The sequence below is a fragment of the Stigmatopora argus genome, chromosome 4, assembly GCF_051989625.1.
Source record: "Stigmatopora argus isolate UIUO_Sarg chromosome 4, RoL_Sarg_1.0, whole genome shotgun sequence".
Classification (NCBI taxonomy): domain Eukaryota; kingdom Metazoa; phylum Chordata; class Actinopteri; order Syngnathiformes; family Syngnathidae; genus Stigmatopora; species Stigmatopora argus.
The window spans coordinates 18,887,835-18,906,754 of record NC_135390.1 but is presented as its reverse complement, the minus strand read 5'-3'; the positions used below and the strand labels follow the sequence as shown (position 1 = coordinate 18,906,754).

At 26.4% G+C, this 18,920-nt stretch overlaps 1 long non-coding RNA gene across 2 annotated transcripts in view; it reads left to right on the top strand.

Moving 5' to 3' along the window:
• Nucleotides 1-18,920, top strand: part of LOC144073461 (uncharacterized) — a 98,626-nt gene that overhangs the window by 67,311 nt on the left and 12,395 nt on the right. The window lies entirely within an intron of this gene.

Here is an 18,920-nt window from a genome sequence, read left to right as displayed (position 1 = left end):
AAACGACCATGTATAGTAAGGCCTTTTTTCTTAAAAAACGACATAGTATATTAAGGCTTTTTTTCTTTAAAATCGACATAGTATAGTAAGGCTTTTTTTCTTAAAAAATGACATAGTATAGTAAGGCTTTTTTTTTCTTTTAAAAAACGACCATGTATAGTAAGGCCTTTTTTCTTAAAAAACGACATAGTATAGTAAGGCTTTTTTTCTTTAAAATCGACATATTATTGTAAGGCTTTTTTTCTTAAAAAACGACATAGTATAGTAAGGCTTTTTTTCTTAAAAAACAACATAGTATAGTAAGGCTTTTTTTTCTTTTAAAAAACGACCATGTATAGTAAGGCCTTTTTTCTTAAAAAACGACATAGTATAGTAAGGCTTTTTTTCTTTAAAATCGACATAGTATAGTAAGGCTTTTTTTCTTAAAAAACGACATAGTATAGTAAGGCTTTTTTTCTATAAAAATGACAGCAGATATAGTAAGGCTTTTTTTCTTAAAAAACGACATAGTATAGTAAGGCTTTTTTTCTAAAAAAACGACATAGTATAGTAAGGCTTTTTTCCCTAAAAAAATGACCAAGTATAGTAAGGCTTTTTTTCTTAAAAAACGACATAGTATAGTATGGCTTTTCCCCCTAAAAAACGACAAAGTATAGTAAGGCTTTTTTTTCTTAAAAAACGACATAGTATAGTAAGGCTTTTTTTCCTATAAAAATGACATAGTATAGTAAGGCTTTTTTTCCTATAAAAATGACATAGTATAGTAAGGCTTTTTTTTCTTTTAAAAAACGACCATGTATAATAAGGCCTTTTTTCTTAAAAAACGACATAGTATAGTAAGGCTTTTTTTCTTAAAAAACGACATAGTATAGTAAGGCTTTTTTTCTTAAAAAACGACATAGTATAGTAAGGCTTTTTTCCCTAAAAAAATGACATAGTATAGTAAGGCTTTTTTTCTTAAAAAACGACATAGTATAGTAAGGCTTTTTCCCCTAAAAAAAACGACATAGTATAGTAAGGCTTTTTTTCTATAAAAATGACATAGTATAGTAAGGCTTTTTTTTTCTTAAAAAACAACATAGTATAGTAAGGCTTTTTTTCTTTAAAATCGACATAGTATAGTAAGGCTTTTTTTCTTAAAAAACGACATAGTATAGTAAGGCTTTTTTTTTCTTTTAAAAAACGACCATGTATAGTAAGGCCTTTTTTCTTAAAAAACGACATAGTATAGTAAGGCTTTTTTTCTTTAAAAATGACATAGTATAGTAAGGCTTTTTTTTCTTTTAAAAAACAACATAGTATAGTAAGGCTTTTTTTTTTAAAAACGACATAGTATAGTAAGGCTTTTTTTTTCTTTTAAAAAACGACCATGTATAGTAAGGCCTTTTTTCTTAAAAAACGACATAGTATAGTAAGGCTTTTTTTCTTTAAAATCGACATAGTATAGTAAGGCTTTTTTTCTTAAAAAACGACATAGTATAGTAAGGCTTTTTTTCTTAAAAAACAACATAGTATAGTAAGGCTTTTTTTTCTTTTAAAAAACGACCATGTATAGTAAGGCCTTTTTTCTTAAAAAACTACATAGTATAGTAAGGCTTTTTTTCTTTAAAATCGACATAGTATAGTAAGGCTATTTTTCTTAAAAAACGACATAGTATAGTAAGGCTTTTTTTTCTTTTAAAAAATGACCATGTATAGTAAGGCCTTTTTTCTTAAAAAACGACATAGTATAGTAAGGCTTTTTTTCTTTAAAATCGACATAGTATAGTAAGGCCTTTTTTCTTTTAAAAAAACGACCATGTATAGTAAGGCCTTTTTTCTTAAAAAACGACATAGTATAGTAAGGCTTTTTTCCCTAAAAAAATGACCAAGTATAGTAAGGCTTTTTTTCTTAAAAAACGACATAGTATAGTAAGGCTTTTTTTCTTTAAAAATGACATAGTATAGTAAGGCTTTTTTTTCTTTTAAAAAAACGACCATGTATAGTAAGGCCTTTTTTCTTAAAAAACGACATAGTATAGTAAGGCTTTTTTCCCTAAAAAAATGACCAAGTATAGTAAGGCTTTTTTTCTTAAAAAACGACATAGTATAGTAAGGCTTTTCCCCCTAAAAAAAACGACATAGTATAGTAAGGCTTTTTTTCTTAAAAAACGACATAGTATAGTAAGGCTTTTTTCTTAAAAAACAACATAGTATAGTAAGGCTTTTTTTCCTATAAAAATGACATAGTATAGTAAGGCTTTTTTTTCTTAAAAACGACCATGTATAGTAAGGCTTTTTTTTCTTTTAAAAAACGACCATGTATAGTAAGGCCTTTTTTCTTAAAAAACGACATAGTATAGTAAGGCTTTTTTTCTTAAAAAACGACATAGTATAGTAAGGCTTTTTTTCTATAAAAATGACAGCATATATAGTAAGGCTTTTTTCTTCAAAAACGACATAGTATAGTAAGGCTTTTTTCCTATAAAAATGACAGCATATATAGTAAGGCTTTTTTCTTTAAAAACGACATAGTATAGTAAGGCTTTTTTTCTTAAAAAACGACATAGTATAGTAAGGCTTTTTTTTCTTAAAAAACGACATAGTATAGTAAGGCTTTTTTTTCTTTTAAAAAACGACCATGTATAGTAAGGCCTTTTTTCTTAAAAAACGACATAGTATAGTAAGGCTTTTTTTTCTTTAAAATCGACATAGTATAGTAAGGCTTTTTTCCCTAAAAAAATGACATAGTATAGTAAGGCTTTTTTTCTTAAAAAACAACATAGTATAGTAAGGCTTTTTCCCCTAAAAAAAATGACATAGTATAGTAAGGCTTTTTTTCTATAAAAATGACATAGTATAGTAAGGCTTTTTTTTCTTAAAAACGACCATGTATAGTAAGGCTTTTTTTTCTTTTAAAAAACGACCATGTATAGTAAGGCATTTTTTCTTAAAAAACGACATAGTATAGTAAGGCCTTTTTTCTTAAAAAACGACATAGTATAGTAAGGCCTTTTTTCTTAAAAAACGACATAGTATAGTAAGGCTTTTTTTCTTAAAAAACGACATAGTATAGTAAGGCTTTTTTCCCTAAAAAAATGACATAGTATAGTAAGGCTTTTTTTCTTAAAAAACGACATAGTATAGTAAGGCTTTTTCCCCTAAAAAAAACGACATAGTATAGTAAGGCTTTTTTTCTATAAAAATGACATAGTATAGTAAGGCTTTTTTTTCTTAAAAAACAACATAGTATAGTAAGGCTTTTTTTCTTTAAAATCGACATAGTATAGTAAGGCTTTTTTTCTTTAAAATCGACATAGTATAGTAAGGCCTTTTTTCCTTTAAAAAAACGACCATGTATAGTAAGGCCTTTTTTCTTAAAAAACGACATAGTATAGTAAGGCTTTTTTCCCTAAAAAAATGACCAAGTATAGTAAGGCTTTTTTTCTTAAAAAACGACATAGTATAGTAAGGCTTTTTTCTTAAAAAACAACACAGTATAGTAAGGCTTTTTTTCCTATAAAAATGACATAGTATAGTAAGGCTTTTTTTTCTTAAAAACGACCATGTATAGTAAGGCTTTTTTTTTTTCTTTTAAAAAACGACCATGTATAGTAAGGCCTTTTTTCTTAAAAAACGACATAGTATAGTAAGGCTTTTTTTCTATAAAAATGACAGCATATATAGTAAGGCTTTTTTCTTCAAAAACGACATAGTATAGTAAGGCTTTTTTCCTATAAAAATGACAGCATATATAGTAAGGCTTTTTTCTTTAAAAACGACATAGTATAGTAAGGCTTTTTTTCTTAAAAAACGACATAGTATAGTAAGGCTTTTTTTTCTTAAAAAACAACATAGTATAGTAAGGCTTTTTTTCTTTAAAATCGACATAGTATAGTAAGGCTTTTTTTCTTAAAAAACGACATAGTATAGTAAGGCTTTTTTTTCTTTTAAAAAACGACCATGTATAGTAAGGCCTTTTTTCTTAAAAAACGACATAGTATATTAAGGCTTTTTTTCTTTAAAATCGACATAGTATAGTAAGGCTTTTTTTCTTAAAAAATGACATAGTATAGTAAGGCTTTTTTTTTCTTTTAAAAAACGACCATGTATAGTAAGGCCTTTTTTCTTAAAAAACGACATAGTATAGTAAGGCTTTTTTTCTTTAAAATCGACATATTATTGTAAGGCTTTTTTTCTTAAAAAACGACATAGTATAGTAAGGCTTTTTTTCTTAAAAAACAACATAGTATAGTAAGGCTTTTTTTTCTTTTAAAAAACGACCATGTATAGTAAGGCCTTTTTTCTTAAAAAACGACATAGTATAGTAAGGCTTTTTTTCTTTAAAATCGACATAGTATAGTAAGGCTTTTTTTCTTAAAAAACGACATAGTATAGTAAGGCTTTTTTTCTATAAAAATGACAGCAGATATAGTAAGGCTTTTTTTCTTAAAAAACGACATAGTATAGTAAGGCTTTTTTTCTAAAAAAACGACATAGTATAGTAAGGCTTTTTTCCCTAAAAAAATGACCAAGTATAGTAAGGCTTTTTTTCTTAAAAAACGACATAGTATAGTAAGGCTTTTTTTTCTTTTAAAAAACGACCATGTATAATAAGGCCTTTTTTCTTAAAAAACGACATAGTATAGTAAGGCTTTTTTTCTTAAAAAACGACATAGTATAGTAAGGCTTTTTTTCTTAAAAAACGACATAGTATAGTAAGGCTTTTTTCCCTAAAAAAATGACATAGTATAGTAAGGCTTTTTTTCTTAAAAAACGACATAGTATAGTAAGGCTTTTTCCCCTAAAAAAAACGACATAGTATAGTAAGGCTTTTTTTCTATAAAAATGACATAGTATAGTAAGGCTTTTTTTTTCTTAAAAAACAACATAGTATAGTAAGGCTTTTTTTCTTTAAAATCGACATAGTATAGTAAGGCTTTTTTTCTTAAAAAACGACATAGTATAGTAAGGCTTTTTTTTTCTTTTAAAAAACGACCATGTATAGTAAGGCCTTTTTTCTTAAAAAACGACATAGTATAGTAAGGCTTTTTTTCTTTAAAAATGACATAGTATAGTAAGGCTTTTTTTTCTTTTAAAAAACAACATAGTATAGTAAGGCTTTTTTTTTAAAAAACGACATAGTATAGTAAGGCTTTTTTTTTCTTTTAAAAAACGACCATGTATAGTAAGGCCTTTTTTCTTAAAAAACGACATAGTATAGTAAGGCTTTTTTTCTTTAAAATCGACATAGTATAGTAAGGCTTTTTTTCTTAAAAAACGACATAGTATAGTAAGGCTTTTTTTCTTTTAAAAAATGACCATGTATAGTAAGGCCTTTTTTCTTAAAAAACGACATAGTATAGTAAGGCTTTTTTTCTTTAAAATCGACATAGTATAGTAAGGCCTTTTTTCTTTTAAAAAAACGACCATGTATAGTAAGGCCTTTTTTCTTAAAAAACGACATAGTATAGTAAGGCTTTTTTCCCTAAAAAAATGACCAAGTATAGTAAGGCTTTTTTTCTTAAAAAACGACATAGTATAGTAAGGCTTTTTTTCTTTAAAAATGACATAGTATAGTAAGGCTTTTTTTTCTTTTAAAAAAACGACCATGTATAGTAAGGCCTTTTTTCTTAAAAAACGACATAGTATAGTAAGGCTTTTTTCCCTAAAAAAATGACCAAGTATAGTAAGGCTTTTTTTCTTAAAAAACGACATAGTATAGTAAGGCTTTTCCCCCTAAAAAAAACGACATAGTATAGTAAGGCTTTTTTTCTTAAAAAACGACATAGTATAGTAAGGCTTTTTTCTTAAAAAACAACATAGTATAGTAAGGCTTTTTTTCCTATAAAAATGACATAGTATAGTAAGGCTTTTTTTTCTTAAAAACGACCATGTATAGTAAGGCTTTTTTTTCTTTTAAAAAACGACCATGTATAGTAAGGCCTTTTTTCTTAAAAAACGACATAGTATAGTAAGGCTTTTTTTCTTAAAAAACGACATAGTATAGTAAGGCTTTTTTTCTATAAAAATGACAGCATATATAGTAAGGCTTTTTTCTTCAAAAACGACATAGTATAGTAAGGCTTTTTTCCTATAAAAATGACAGCATATATAGTAAGGCTTTTTTCTTTAAAAACGACATAGTATAGTAAGGCTTTTTTTCTTAAAAAACGACATAGTATAGTAAGGCTTTTTTTTCTTAAAAAACGACATAGTATAGTAAGGCTTTTTTTTCTTTTAAAAAACGACCATGTATAGTAAGGCCTTTTTTCTTAAAAAACGACATAGTATAGTAAGGCTTTTTTTTCTTTAAAATCGACATAGTATAGTAAGGCTTTTTTCCCTAAAAAAATGACATAGTATAGTAAGGCTTTTTTTCTTAAAAAACAACATAGTATAGTAAGGCTTTTTCCCCTAAAAAAAACGACATAGTATAGTAAGGCTTTTTTTCTATAAAAATGACATAGTATAGTAAGGCTTTTTTTTCTTAAAAACGACCATGTATAGTAAGGCTTTTTTTTCTTTTAAAAAACGACCATGTATAGTAAGGCCTTTTTTCTTAAAAAACGACATAGTATAGTAAGGCCTTTTTTCTTAAAAAACGACATAGTATAGTAAGGCTTTTTTTCTTAAAAAACGACATAGTATAGTAAGGCTTTTTTTCTTAAAAAACGACATAGTATAGTAAGGCTTTTTTCCCTAAAAAAATGACATAGTATAGTAAGGCTTTTTTTCTTAAAAAACGACATAGTATAGTAAGGCTTTTTCCCCTAAAAAAAACGACATAGTATAGTAAGGCTTTTTTTCTATAAAAATGACATAGTATAGTAAGGCTTTTTTTTCTTAAAAAACAACATAGTATAGTAAGGCTTTTTTTCTTTAAAATCGACATAGTATAGTAAGGCTTTTTTTCTTTAAAATCGACATAGTATAGTAAGGCCTTTTTTCCTTTAAAAAAACGACCATGTATAGTAAGGCCTTTTTTCTTAAAAAACGACATAGTATAGTAAGGCTTTTTTCCCTAAAAAAATGACCAAGTATAGTAAGGCTTTTTTTCTTTAAAATCGACATAGTATAGTAAGGCTTTTTTCTTAAAAAACAACACAGTATAGTAAGGCTTTTTTTCCTATAAAAATGACATAGTATAGTAAGGCTTTTTTTTCTTAAAAACGACCATGTATAGTAAGGCTTTTTTTTTTTCTTTTAAAAAACGACCATGTATAGTAAGGCCTTTTTTCTTAAAAAACGACATAGTATAGTAAGGCTTTTTTTCTATAAAAATGACAGCATATATAGTAAGGCTTTTTTCTTCAAAAACGACATAGTATAGTAAGGCTTTTTTCCTATAAAAATGACAGCATATATAGTAAGGCTTTTTTCTTTAAAAACGACATAGTATAGTAAGGCTTTTTTTCTTAAAAAACGACATAGTATAGTAAGGCTTTTTTTTCTTAAAAAACAACATAGTATAGTAAGGCTTTTTTTCTTTAAAATCGACATAGTATAGTAAGGCTTTTTTTCTTAAAAAACGACATAGTATAGTAAGGCTTTTTTTTTCTTTTAAAAAACGACCATGTATAGTAAGGCCTTTTTTCTTAAAAAACGACATAGTATATTAAGGATTTTTTTCTTTAAAATCGACATAGTATAGTAAGGCTTTTTTTCTTAAAAAATGACATAGTATAGTAAGGCTTTTTTTTTCTTTTAAAAAACGACCATGTATAGTAAGGCCTTTTTTCTTAAAAAACGACATAGTATAGTAAGGCTTTTTTTCTTTAAAATCGACATATTATTGTAAGGCTTTTTTTCTTAAAAAACGACATAGTATAGTAAGGCTTTTTTTCTTAAAAAACAACATAGTATAGTAAGGCTTTTTTTTCTTTTAAAAAACGACCATGTATAGTAAGGCCTTTTTTCTTAAAAAACGACATAGTATAGTAAGGCTTTTTTTCTTTAAAATCGACATAGTATAGTAAGGCTTTTTTTCTTAAAAAACGACATAGTATAGTAAGGCTTTTTTTCTATAAAAATGACAGCAGATATAGTAAGGCTTTTTTTCTTAAAAAACGACATAGTATAGTAAGGCTTTTTTTCTAAAAAAACGACATAGTATAGTAAGGCTTTTTTCCCTAAAAAAATGACCAAGTATAGTAAGGCTTTTTTTCTTAAAAAACGACATAGTATAGTATGGCTTTTCCCCCTAAAAAACGACAAAGTATAGTAAGGCTTTTTTTTCTTAAAAAACGACATAGTATAGTAAGGCTTTTTTTCCTATAAAAATGACATAGTATAGTAAGGCTTTTTTTCCTATAAAAATGACATAGTATAGTAAGGCTTTTTTTTCTTTTAAAAAACGACCATGTATAATAAGGCCTTTTTTCTTAAAAAACGACATAGTATAGTAAGGCTTTTTTTCTTAAAAAACGACATAGTATAGTAAGGCTTTTTTTCTTAAAAAACGACATAGTATAGTAAGGCTTTTTTCCCTAAAAAAATGACATAGTATAGTAAGGCTTTTTTTCTTAAAAAACGACATAGTATAGTAAGGCTTTTTCCCCTAAAAAAAACGACATAGTATAGTAAGGCTTTTTTTCTATAAAAATGACATAGTATAGTAAGGCTTTTTTTTTCTTAAAAAACAACATAGTATAGTAAGGCTTTTTTTCTTTAAAATCGACATAGTATAGTAAGGCTTTTTTTCTTAAAAAACGACATAGTATAGTAAGGCTTTTTTTTTCTTTTAAAAAACGACCATGTATAGTAAGGCCTTTTTTCTTAAAAAACGACATAGTATAGTAAGGCTTTTTTTCTTTAAAAATGACATAGTATAGTAAGGCTTTTTTTTCTTTTAAAAAACAACATAGTATAGTAAGGCTTTTTTTTTTAAAAACGACATAGTATAGTAAGGCTTTTTTTTTCTTTTAAAAAACGACCATGTATAGTAAGGCCTTTTTTCTTAAAAAACGACATAGTATAGTAAGGCTTTTTTTCTTTAAAATCGACATAGTATAGTAAGGCTTTTTTTCTTAAAAAACGACATAGTATAGTAAGGCTTTTTTTCTTAAAAAACAACATAGTATAGTAAGGCTTTTTTTTCTTTTAAAAAACGACCATGTATAGTAAGGCCTTTTTTCTTAAAAAACTACATAGTATAGTAAGGCTTTTTTTCTTTAAAATCGACATAGTATAGTAAGGCTATTTTTCTTAAAAAACGACATAGTATAGTAAGGCTTTTTTTTCTTTTAAAAAATGACCATGTATAGTAAGGCCTTTTTTCTTAAAAAACGACATAGTATAGTAAGGCTTTTTTTCTTTAAAATCGACATAGTATAGTAAGGCCTTTTTTCTTTTAAAAAAACGACCATGTATAGTAAGGCCTTTTTTCTTAAAAAACGACATAGTATAGTAAGGCTTTTTTCCCTAAAAAAATGACCAAGTATAGTAAGGCTTTTTTTCTTAAAAAACGACATAGTATAGTAAGGCTTTTTTTCTTTAAAAATGACATAGTATAGTAAGGCTTTTTTTTCTTTTAAAAAAACGACCATGTATAGTAAGGCCTTTTTTCTTAAAAAACGACATAGTATAGTAAGGCTTTTTTCCCTAAAAAAATGACCAAGTATAGTAAGGCTTTTTTTCTTAAAAAACGACATAGTATAGTAAGGCTTTTCCCCCTAAAAAAACGACATAGTATAGTAAGGCTTTTTTTCTTAAAAAACGACATAGTATAGTAAGGCTTTTTTCTTAAAAAACAACATAGTATAGTAAGGCTTTTTTTCCTATAAAAATGACATAGTATAGTAAGGCTTTTTTTTCTTAAAAACGACCATGTATAGTAAGGCTTTTTTTTCTTTTAAAAAACGACCATGTATAGTAAGGCCTTTTTTCTTAAAAAACGACATAGTATAGTAAGGCTTTTTTTCTTAAAAAACGACATAGTATAGTAAGGCTTTTTTTCTATAAAAATGACAGCATATATAGTAAGGCTTTTTTCTTCAAAAACGACATAGTATAGTAAGGCTTTTTTCCTATAAAAATGACAGCATATATAGTAAGGCTTTTTTCTTTAAAAACGACATAGTATAGTAAGGCTTTTTTTCTTAAAAAACGACATAGTATAGTAAGGCTTTTTTTTCTTAAAAAACGACATAGTATAGTAAGGCTTTTTTTTCTTTTAAAAAACGACCATGTATAGTAAGGCCTTTTTTCTTAAAAAACGACATAGTATAGTAAGGCTTTTTTTTCTTTAAAATCGACATAGTATAGTAAGGCTTTTTTCCCTAAAAAAATGACATAGTATAGTAAGGCTTTTTTTCTTAAAAAACAACATAGTATAGTAAGGCTTTTTCCCCTAAAAAAAATGACATAGTATAGTAAGGCTTTTTTTCTATAAAAATGACATAGTATAGTAAGGCTTTTTTTTCTTAAAAACGACCATGTATAGTAAGGCTTTTTTTTCTTTTAAAAAACGACCATGTATAGTAAGGCATTTTTTCTTAAAAAACGACATAGTATAGTAAGGCCTTTTTTCTTAAAAAACGACATAGTATAGTAAGGCCTTTTTTCTTAAAAAACGACATAGTATAGTAAGGCTTTTTTTCTTAAAAAACGACATAGTATAGTAAGGCTTTTTTCCCTAAAAAAATGACATAGTATAGTAAGGCTTTTTTTCTTAAAAAACGACATAGTATAGTAAGGCTTTTTCCCCTAAAAAAAACGACATAGTATAGTAAGGCTTTTTTTCTATAAAAATGACATAGTATAGTAAGGCTTTTTTTTCTTAAAAAACAACATAGTATAGTAAGGCTTTTTTTCTTTAAAATCGACATAGTATAGTAAGGCTTTTTTTCTTTAAAATCGACATAGTATAGTAAGGCCTTTTTTCCTTTAAAAAAACGACCATGTATAGTAAGGCCTTTTTTCTTAAAAAACGACATAGTATAGTAAGGCTTTTTTCCCTAAAAAAATGACCAAGTATAGTAAGGCTTTTTTTCTTAAAAAACGACATAGTATAGTAAGGCTTTTTTCTTAAAAAACAACACAGTATAGTAAGGCTTTTTTTCCTATAAAAATGACATAGTATAGTAAGGCTTTTTTTTCTTAAAAACGACCATGTATAGTAAGGCTTTTTTTTTTTCTTTTAAAAAACGACCATGTATAGTAAGGCCTTTTTTCTTAAAAAACGACATAGTATAGTAAGGCTTTTTTTCTATAAAAATGACAGCATATATAGTAAGGCTTTTTTCTTCAAAAACGACATAGTATAGTAAGGCTTTTTTCCTATAAAAATGACAGCATATATAGTAAGGCTTTTTTCTTTAAAAACGACATAGTATAGTAAGGCTTTTTTTCTTAAAAAACGACATAGTATAGTAAGGCTTTTTTTTCTTAAAAAACAACATAGTATAGTAAGGCTTTTTTTCTTTAAAATCGACATAGTATAGTAAGGCTTTTTTTCTTAAAAAACGACATAGTATAGTAAGGCTTTTTTTTCTTTTAAAAAACGACCATGTATAGTAAGGCCTTTTTTCTTAAAAAACGACATAGTATATTAAGGCTTTTTTTCTTTAAAATCGACATAGTATAGTAAGGCTTTTTTTCTTAAAAAATGACATAGTATAGTAAGGCTTTTTTTTTCTTTTAAAAAACGACCATGTATAGTAAGGCCTTTTTTCTTAAAAAACGACATAGTATAGTAAGGCTTTTTTTCTTTAAAATCGACATATTATTGTAAGGCTTTTTTTCTTAAAAAACGACATAGTATAGTAAGGCTTTTTTTCTTAAAAAACAACATAGTATAGTAAGGCTTTTTTTTCTTTTAAAAAACGACCATGTATAGTAAGGCCTTTTTTCTTAAAAAACGACATAGTATAGTAAGGCTTTTTTTCTTTAAAATCGACATAGTATAGTAAGGCTTTTTTTCTTAAAAAACGACATAGTATAGTAAGGCTTTTTTTCTATAAAAATGACAGCAGATATAGTAAGGCTTTTTTTCTTAAAAAACGACATAGTATAGTAAGGCTTTTTTTCTAAAAAAACGACATAGTATAGTAAGGCTTTTTTCCCTAAAAAAATGACCAAGTATAGTAAGGCTTTTTTTCTTAAAAAACGACATAGTATAGTAAGGCTTTTTTTTCTTTTAAAAAACGACCATGTATAATAAGGCCTTTTTTCTTAAAAAACGACATAGTATAGTAAGGCTTTTTTTCTTAAAAAACGACATAGTATAGTAAGGCTTTTTTTCTTAAAAAACGACATAGTATAGTAAGGCTTTTTTCCCTAAAAAAATGACATAGTATAGTAAGGCTTTTTTTCTTAAAAAACGACATAGTATAGTAAGGCTTTTTCCCCTAAAAAAAACGACATAGTATAGTAAGGCTTTTTTTCTATAAAAATGACATAGTATAGTAAGGCTTTTTTTTTCTTAAAAAACAACATAGTATAGTAAGGCTTTTTTTCTTTAAAATCGACATAGTATAGTAAGGCTTTTTTTCTTAAAAAACGACATAGTATAGTAAGGCTTTTTTTTTCTTTTAAAAAACGACCATGTATAGTAAGGCCTTTTTTCTTAAAAAACGACATAGTATAGTAAGGCTTTTTTTCTTTAAAAATGACATAGTATAGTAAGGCTTTTTTTTCTTTTAAAAAACAACATAGTATAGTAAGGCTTTTTTTTAAAAAAACGACATAGTATAGTAAGGCTTTTTTTTTCTTTTAAAAAACGACCATGTATAGTAAGGCCTTTTTTCTTAAAAAACGACATAGTATAGTAAGGCTTTTTTTCTTTAAAATCGACATAGTATAGTAAGGCTTTTTTTCTTAAAAAACGACATAGTATAGTAAGGCTTTTTTTCTTTTAAAAAATGACCATGTATAGTAAGGCCTTTTTTCTTAAAAAACGACATAGTATAGTAAGGCTTTTTTTCTTTAAAATCGACATAGTATAGTAAGGCCTTTTTTCTTTTAAAAAAACGACCATGTATAGTAAGGCCTTTTTTCTTAAAAAACGACATAGTATAGTAAGGCTTTTTTCCCTAAAAAAATGACCAAGTATAGTAAGGCTTTTTTTCTTAAAAAACGACATAGTATAGTAAGGCTTTTTTTCTTTAAAAATGACATAGTATAGTAAGGCTTTTTTTTCTTTTAAAAAAACGACCATGTATAGTAAGGCCTTTTTTCTTAAAAAACGACATAGTATAGTAAGGCTTTTTTCCCTAAAAAAATGACCAAGTATAGTAAGGCTTTTTTTCTTAAAAAACGACATAGTATAGTAAGGCTTTTCCCCCTAAAAAAAACGACATAGTATAGTAAGGCTTTTTTTCTTAAAAAACGACATAGTATAGTAAGGCTTTTTTCTTAAAAAACAACATAGTATAGTAAGGCTTTTTTTCCTATAAAAATGACATAGTATAGTAAGGCTTTTTTTTCTTAAAAACGACCATGTATAGTAAGGCTTTTTTTTCTTTTAAAAAACGACCATGTATAGTAAGGCCTTTTTTCTTAAAAAACGACATAGTATAGTAAGGCTTTTTTTCTTAAAAAACGACATAGTATAGTAAGGCTTTTTTTCTATAAAAATGACAGCATATATAGTAAGGCTTTTTTCTTCAAAAACGACATAGTATAGTAAGGCTTTTTTCCTATAAAAATGACAGCATATATAGTAAGGCTTTTTTCTTTAAAAACGACATAGTATAGTAAGGCTTTTTTTCTTAAAAAACGACATAGTATAGTAAGGCTTTTTTTTCTTAAAAAACGACATAGTATAGTAAGGCTTTTTTTTCTTTTAAAAAACGACCATGTATAGTAAGGCCTTTTTTCTTAAAAAACGACATAGTATAGTAAGGCTTTTTTTTCTTTAAAATCGACATAGTATAGTAAGGCTTTTTTCCCTAAAAAAATGACATAGTATAGTAAGGCTTTTTTTCTTAAAAAACAACATAGTATAGTAAGGCTTTTTCCCCTAAAAAAAACGACATAGTATAGTAAGGCTTTTTTTCTATAAAAATGACATAGTATAGTAAGGCTTTTTTTTCTTAAAAACGACCATGTATAGTAAGGCTTTTTTTTCTTTTAAAAAACGACCATGTATAGTAAGGCCTTTTTTCTTAAAAAACGACATAGTATAGTAAGGCCTTTTTTCTTAAAAAACGACATAGTATAGTAAGGCTTTTTTTCTTAAAAAACGACATAGTATAGTAAGGCTTTTTTTCTTAAAAAACGACATAGTATAGTAAGGCTTTTTTCCCTAAAAAAATGACATAGTATAGTAAGGCTTTTTTTCTTAAAAAACGACATAGTATAGTAAGGCTTTTTCCCCTAAAAAAAACGACATAGTATAGTAAGGCTTTTTTTCTATAAAAATGACATAGTATAGTAAGGCTTTTTTTTCTTAAAAAACAACATAGTATAGTAAGGCTTTTTTTCTTTAAAATCGACATAGTATAGTAAGGCTTTTTTTCTTTAAAATCGACATAGTATAGTAAGGCCTTTTTTCCTTTAAAAAAACGACCATGTATAGTAAGGCCTTTTTTCTTAAAAAACGACATAGTATAGTAAGGCTTTTTTCCCTAAAAAAATGACCAAGTATAGTAAGGCTTTTTTTTCTTTAAAATCGACATAGTATAGTAAGGCTTTTTTCTTAAAAAACAACACAGTATAGTAAGGCTTTTTTTCCTATAAAAATGACATAGTATAGTAAGGCTTTTTTTTCTTAAAAACGACCATGTATAGTAAGGCTTTTTTTTTTTCTTTTAAAAAACGACCATGTATAGTAAGGCCTTTTTTCTTAAAAAACGACATAGTATAGTAAGGCTTTTTTTCTATAAAAATGACAGCATATATAGTAAGGCTTTTTTCTTCAAAAACGACATAGTATAGTAAGGCTTTTTTCCTATAAAAATGACAGCATATATAGTAAGGCTTTTTTCTTTAAAAACGACATAGTATAGTAAGGCTTTTTTTCTTAAAAAACGACATAGTATAGTAAGGCTTTTTTTTCTTAAAAAACAACATAGTATAGTAAGGCTTTTTTTCTTTAAAATCGACATAGTATAGTAAGGCTTTTTTTCTTAAAAAACGACATAGTATAGTAAGGCTTTTTTTTTCTTTTAAAAAACGACCATGTATAGTAAGGCCTTTTTTCTTAAAAAACGACATAGTATATTAAGGCTTTTTTTCTTTAAAATCGACATAGTATAGTAAGGCTTTTTTTCTTAAAAAATGACATAGTATAGTAAGGCTTTTTTTTTCTTTTAAAAAACGACCATGTATAGTAAGGCCTTTTTTCTTAAAAAACGACATAGTATAGTAAGGCTTTTTTTCTTTAAAATCGACATATTATTGTAAGGCTTTTTTTCTTAAAAAACGACATAGTATAGTAAGGCTTTTTTTCTTAAAAAACAACATAGTATAGTAAGGCTTTTTTTTCTTTTAAAAAACGACCATGTATAGTAAGGCCTTTTTTCTTAAAAAACGACATAGTATAGTAAGGCTTTTTTTCTTTAAAATCGACATAGTATAGTAAGGCTTTTTTTCTTAAAAAACGACATAGTATAGTAAGGCTTTTTTTCTATAAAAATGACAGCAGATATAGTAAGGCTTTTTTTCTTAAAAAACGACATAGTATAGTAAGGCTTTTTTTCTAAAAAAACGACATAGTATAGTAAGGCTTTTTTCCCTAAAAAAATGACCAAGTATAGTAAGGCTTTTTTTCTTAAAAAACGACATAGTATAGTATGGCTTTTCCCCCTAAAAAACGACAAAGTATAGTAAGGCTTTTTTTTCTTAAAAAACGACATAGTATAGTAAGGCTTTTTTTCCTATAAAAATGACATAGTATAGTAAGGCTTTTTTTCCTATAAAAATGACATAGTATAGTAAGGCTTTTTTTTCTTTTAAAAAACGACCATGTATAATAAGGCCTTTTTTCTTAAAAAACGACATAGTATAGTAAGGCTTTTTTTCTTAAAAAACGACATAGTATAGTAAGGCTTTTTTTCTTAAAAAACGACATAGTATAGTAAGGCTTTTTTCCCTAAAAAAATGACATAGTATAGTAAGGCTTTTTTTCTTAAAAAACGACATAGTATAGTAAGGCTTTTTCCCCTAAAAAAAACGACATAGTATAGTAAGGCTTTTTTTCTATAAAAATGACATAGTATAGTAAGGCTTTTTTTTTCTTAAAAAACAACATAGTATAGTAAGGCTTTTTTTCTTTAAAATCGACATAGTATAGTAAGGCTTTTTTTCTTAAAAAACGACATAGTATAGTAAGGCTTTTTTTTTCTTTTAAAAAACGACCATGTATAGTAAGGCCTTTTTTCTTAAAAAACGACATAGTATAGTAAGGCTTTTTTTCTTTAAAAATGACATAGTATAGTAAGGCTTTTTTTTCTTTTAAAAAACAACATAGTATAGTAAGGCTTTTTTTTTTAAAAACGACATAGTATAGTAAGGCTTTTTTTTTCTTTTAAAAAACGACCATGTATAGTAAGGCCTTTTTTCTTAAAAAACGACATAGTATAGTAAGGCTTTTTTTCTTTAAAATCGACATAGTATAGTAAGGCTTTTTTTCTTAAAAAACGACATAGTATAGTAAGGCTTTTTTTCTTAAAAAACAACATAGTATAGTAAGGCTTTTTTTTCTTTTAAAAAACGACCATGTATAGTAAGGCCTTTTTTCTTAAAAAACTACATAGTATAGTAAGGCTTTTTTTCTTTAAAATCGACATAGTATAGTAAGGCTATTTTTCTTAAAAAACGACATAGTATAGTAAGGCTTTTTTTTCTTTTAAAAAATGACCATGTATAGTAAGGCCTTTTTTCTTAAAAAACGACATAGTATAGTAAGGCTTTTTTTCTTTAAAATCGACATAGTATAGTAAGGCCTTTTTTCTTTTAAAAAAACGACCATGTATAGTAAGGCCTTTTTTCTTAAAAAACGACATAGTATAGTAAGGCTTTTTTCCCTAAAAAAATGACCAAGTATAGTAAGGCTTTTTTTCTTAAAAAACGACATAGTATAGTAAGGCTTTTTTTCTTTAAAAATGACATAGTATAGTAAGGCTTTTTTTTCTTTTAAAAAAACGACCATGTATAGTAAGGCCTTTTTTCTTAAAAAACGACATAGTATAGTAAGGCTTTTTTCCCTAAAAAAATGACCAAGTATAGTAAGGCTTTTTTTCTTAAAAAACGACATAGTATAGTAAGGCTTTTCCCCCTAAAAAAAACGACATAGTATAGTAAGGCTTTTTTTCTTAAAAAACGACATAGTATAGTAAGGCTTTTTTCTTAAAAAACAACATAGTATAGTAAGGCTTTTTTTCCTATAAAAATGACATAGTATAGTAAGGCTTTTTTTTCTTAAAAACGACCATGTATAGTAAGGCTTTTTTTTCTTTTAAAAAACGACCATGTATAGTAAGGCCTTTTTTCTTAAAAAACGACATAGTATAGTAAGGCTTTTTTTCTTAAAAAACGACATAGTATAGTAAGGCTTTTTTTCTATAAAAATGACAGCATATATAGTAAGGCTTTTTTCTTCAAAAACGACATAGTATAGTAAGGCTTTTTTCCTATAAAAATGACAGCATATATAGTAAGGCTTTTTTCTTTAAAAACGACATAGTATAGTAAGGCTTTTTTTCTTAAAAAACGACATAGTATAGTAAGGCTTTTTTTTCTTAAAAAACGACATAGTATAGTAAGGCTTTTTTTTCTTTTAAAAAACGACCATGTATAGTAAGGCCTTTTTTCTTAAAAAACGACATAGTATAGTAAGGCTTTTTTTTCTTTAAAATCGACATAGTATAGTAAGGCTTTTTTCCCTAAAAAAATGACATAGTATAGTAAGGCTTTTTTTCTTAAAAAACAACATAGTATAGTAAGGCTTTTTCCCCTAAAAAAAATGACATAGTATAGTAAGGCTTTTTTTCTATAAAAATGACATAGTATAGTAAGGCTTTTTTTTCTTAAAAACGACCATGTATAGTAAGGCTTTTTTTTCTTTTAAAAAACGACCATGTATAGTAAGGCATTTTTTCTTAAAAAACGACATAGTATAGTAAGGCCTTTTTTCTTAAAAAACGACATAGTATAGTAAGGCCTTTTTTCTTAAAAAACGACATAGTATAGTAAGGCTTTTTTTCTTAAAAAACGACATAGTATAGTAAGGCTTTTTTCCCTAAAAAAATGACATAGTATAGTAAGGCTTTTTTTCTTAAAAAACGACATAGTATAGTAAGGCTTTTTCCCCTAAAAAAAACGACATAGTATAGTAAGGCTTTTTTTCTATAAAAATGACATAGTATAGTAAGGCTTTTTTTTCTTAAAAAACAACATAGTATAGTAAGGCTTTTTTTCTTTAAAATCGACATAGTATAGTAAGGCTTTTTTTCTTTAAAATCGACATAGTATAGTAAGGCCTTTTTTCCTTTAAAAAAACGACCATGTATAGTAAGGCCTTTTTTCTTAAAAAACGACATAGTATAGTAAGGCTTTTTTCCCTAAAAAAATGACCAAGTATAGTAAGGCTTTTTTTCTTAAAAAACGACATAGTATAGTAAGGCTTTTTTCTTAAAAAACAACACAGTATAGTAAGGCTTTTTTTCCTATAAAAATGACATAGTATAGTAAGGCTTTTTTTTCTTAAAAACGACCATGTATAGTAAGGCTTTTTTTTTTTCTTTTAAAAAACGACCATGTATAGTAAGGCCTTTTTTCTTAAAAAACGACATAGTATAGTAAGGCTTTTTTTCTATAAAAATGACAGCATATATAGTAAGGCTTTTTTCTTCAAAAACGACATAGTATAGTAAGGCTTTTTTCCTATAAAAATGACAGCATATATAGTAAGGCTTTTTTCTTTAAAAACGACATAGTATAGTAAGGCTTTTTTTCTTAAAAAACGACATAGTATAGTAAGGCTTTTTTTTCTTAAA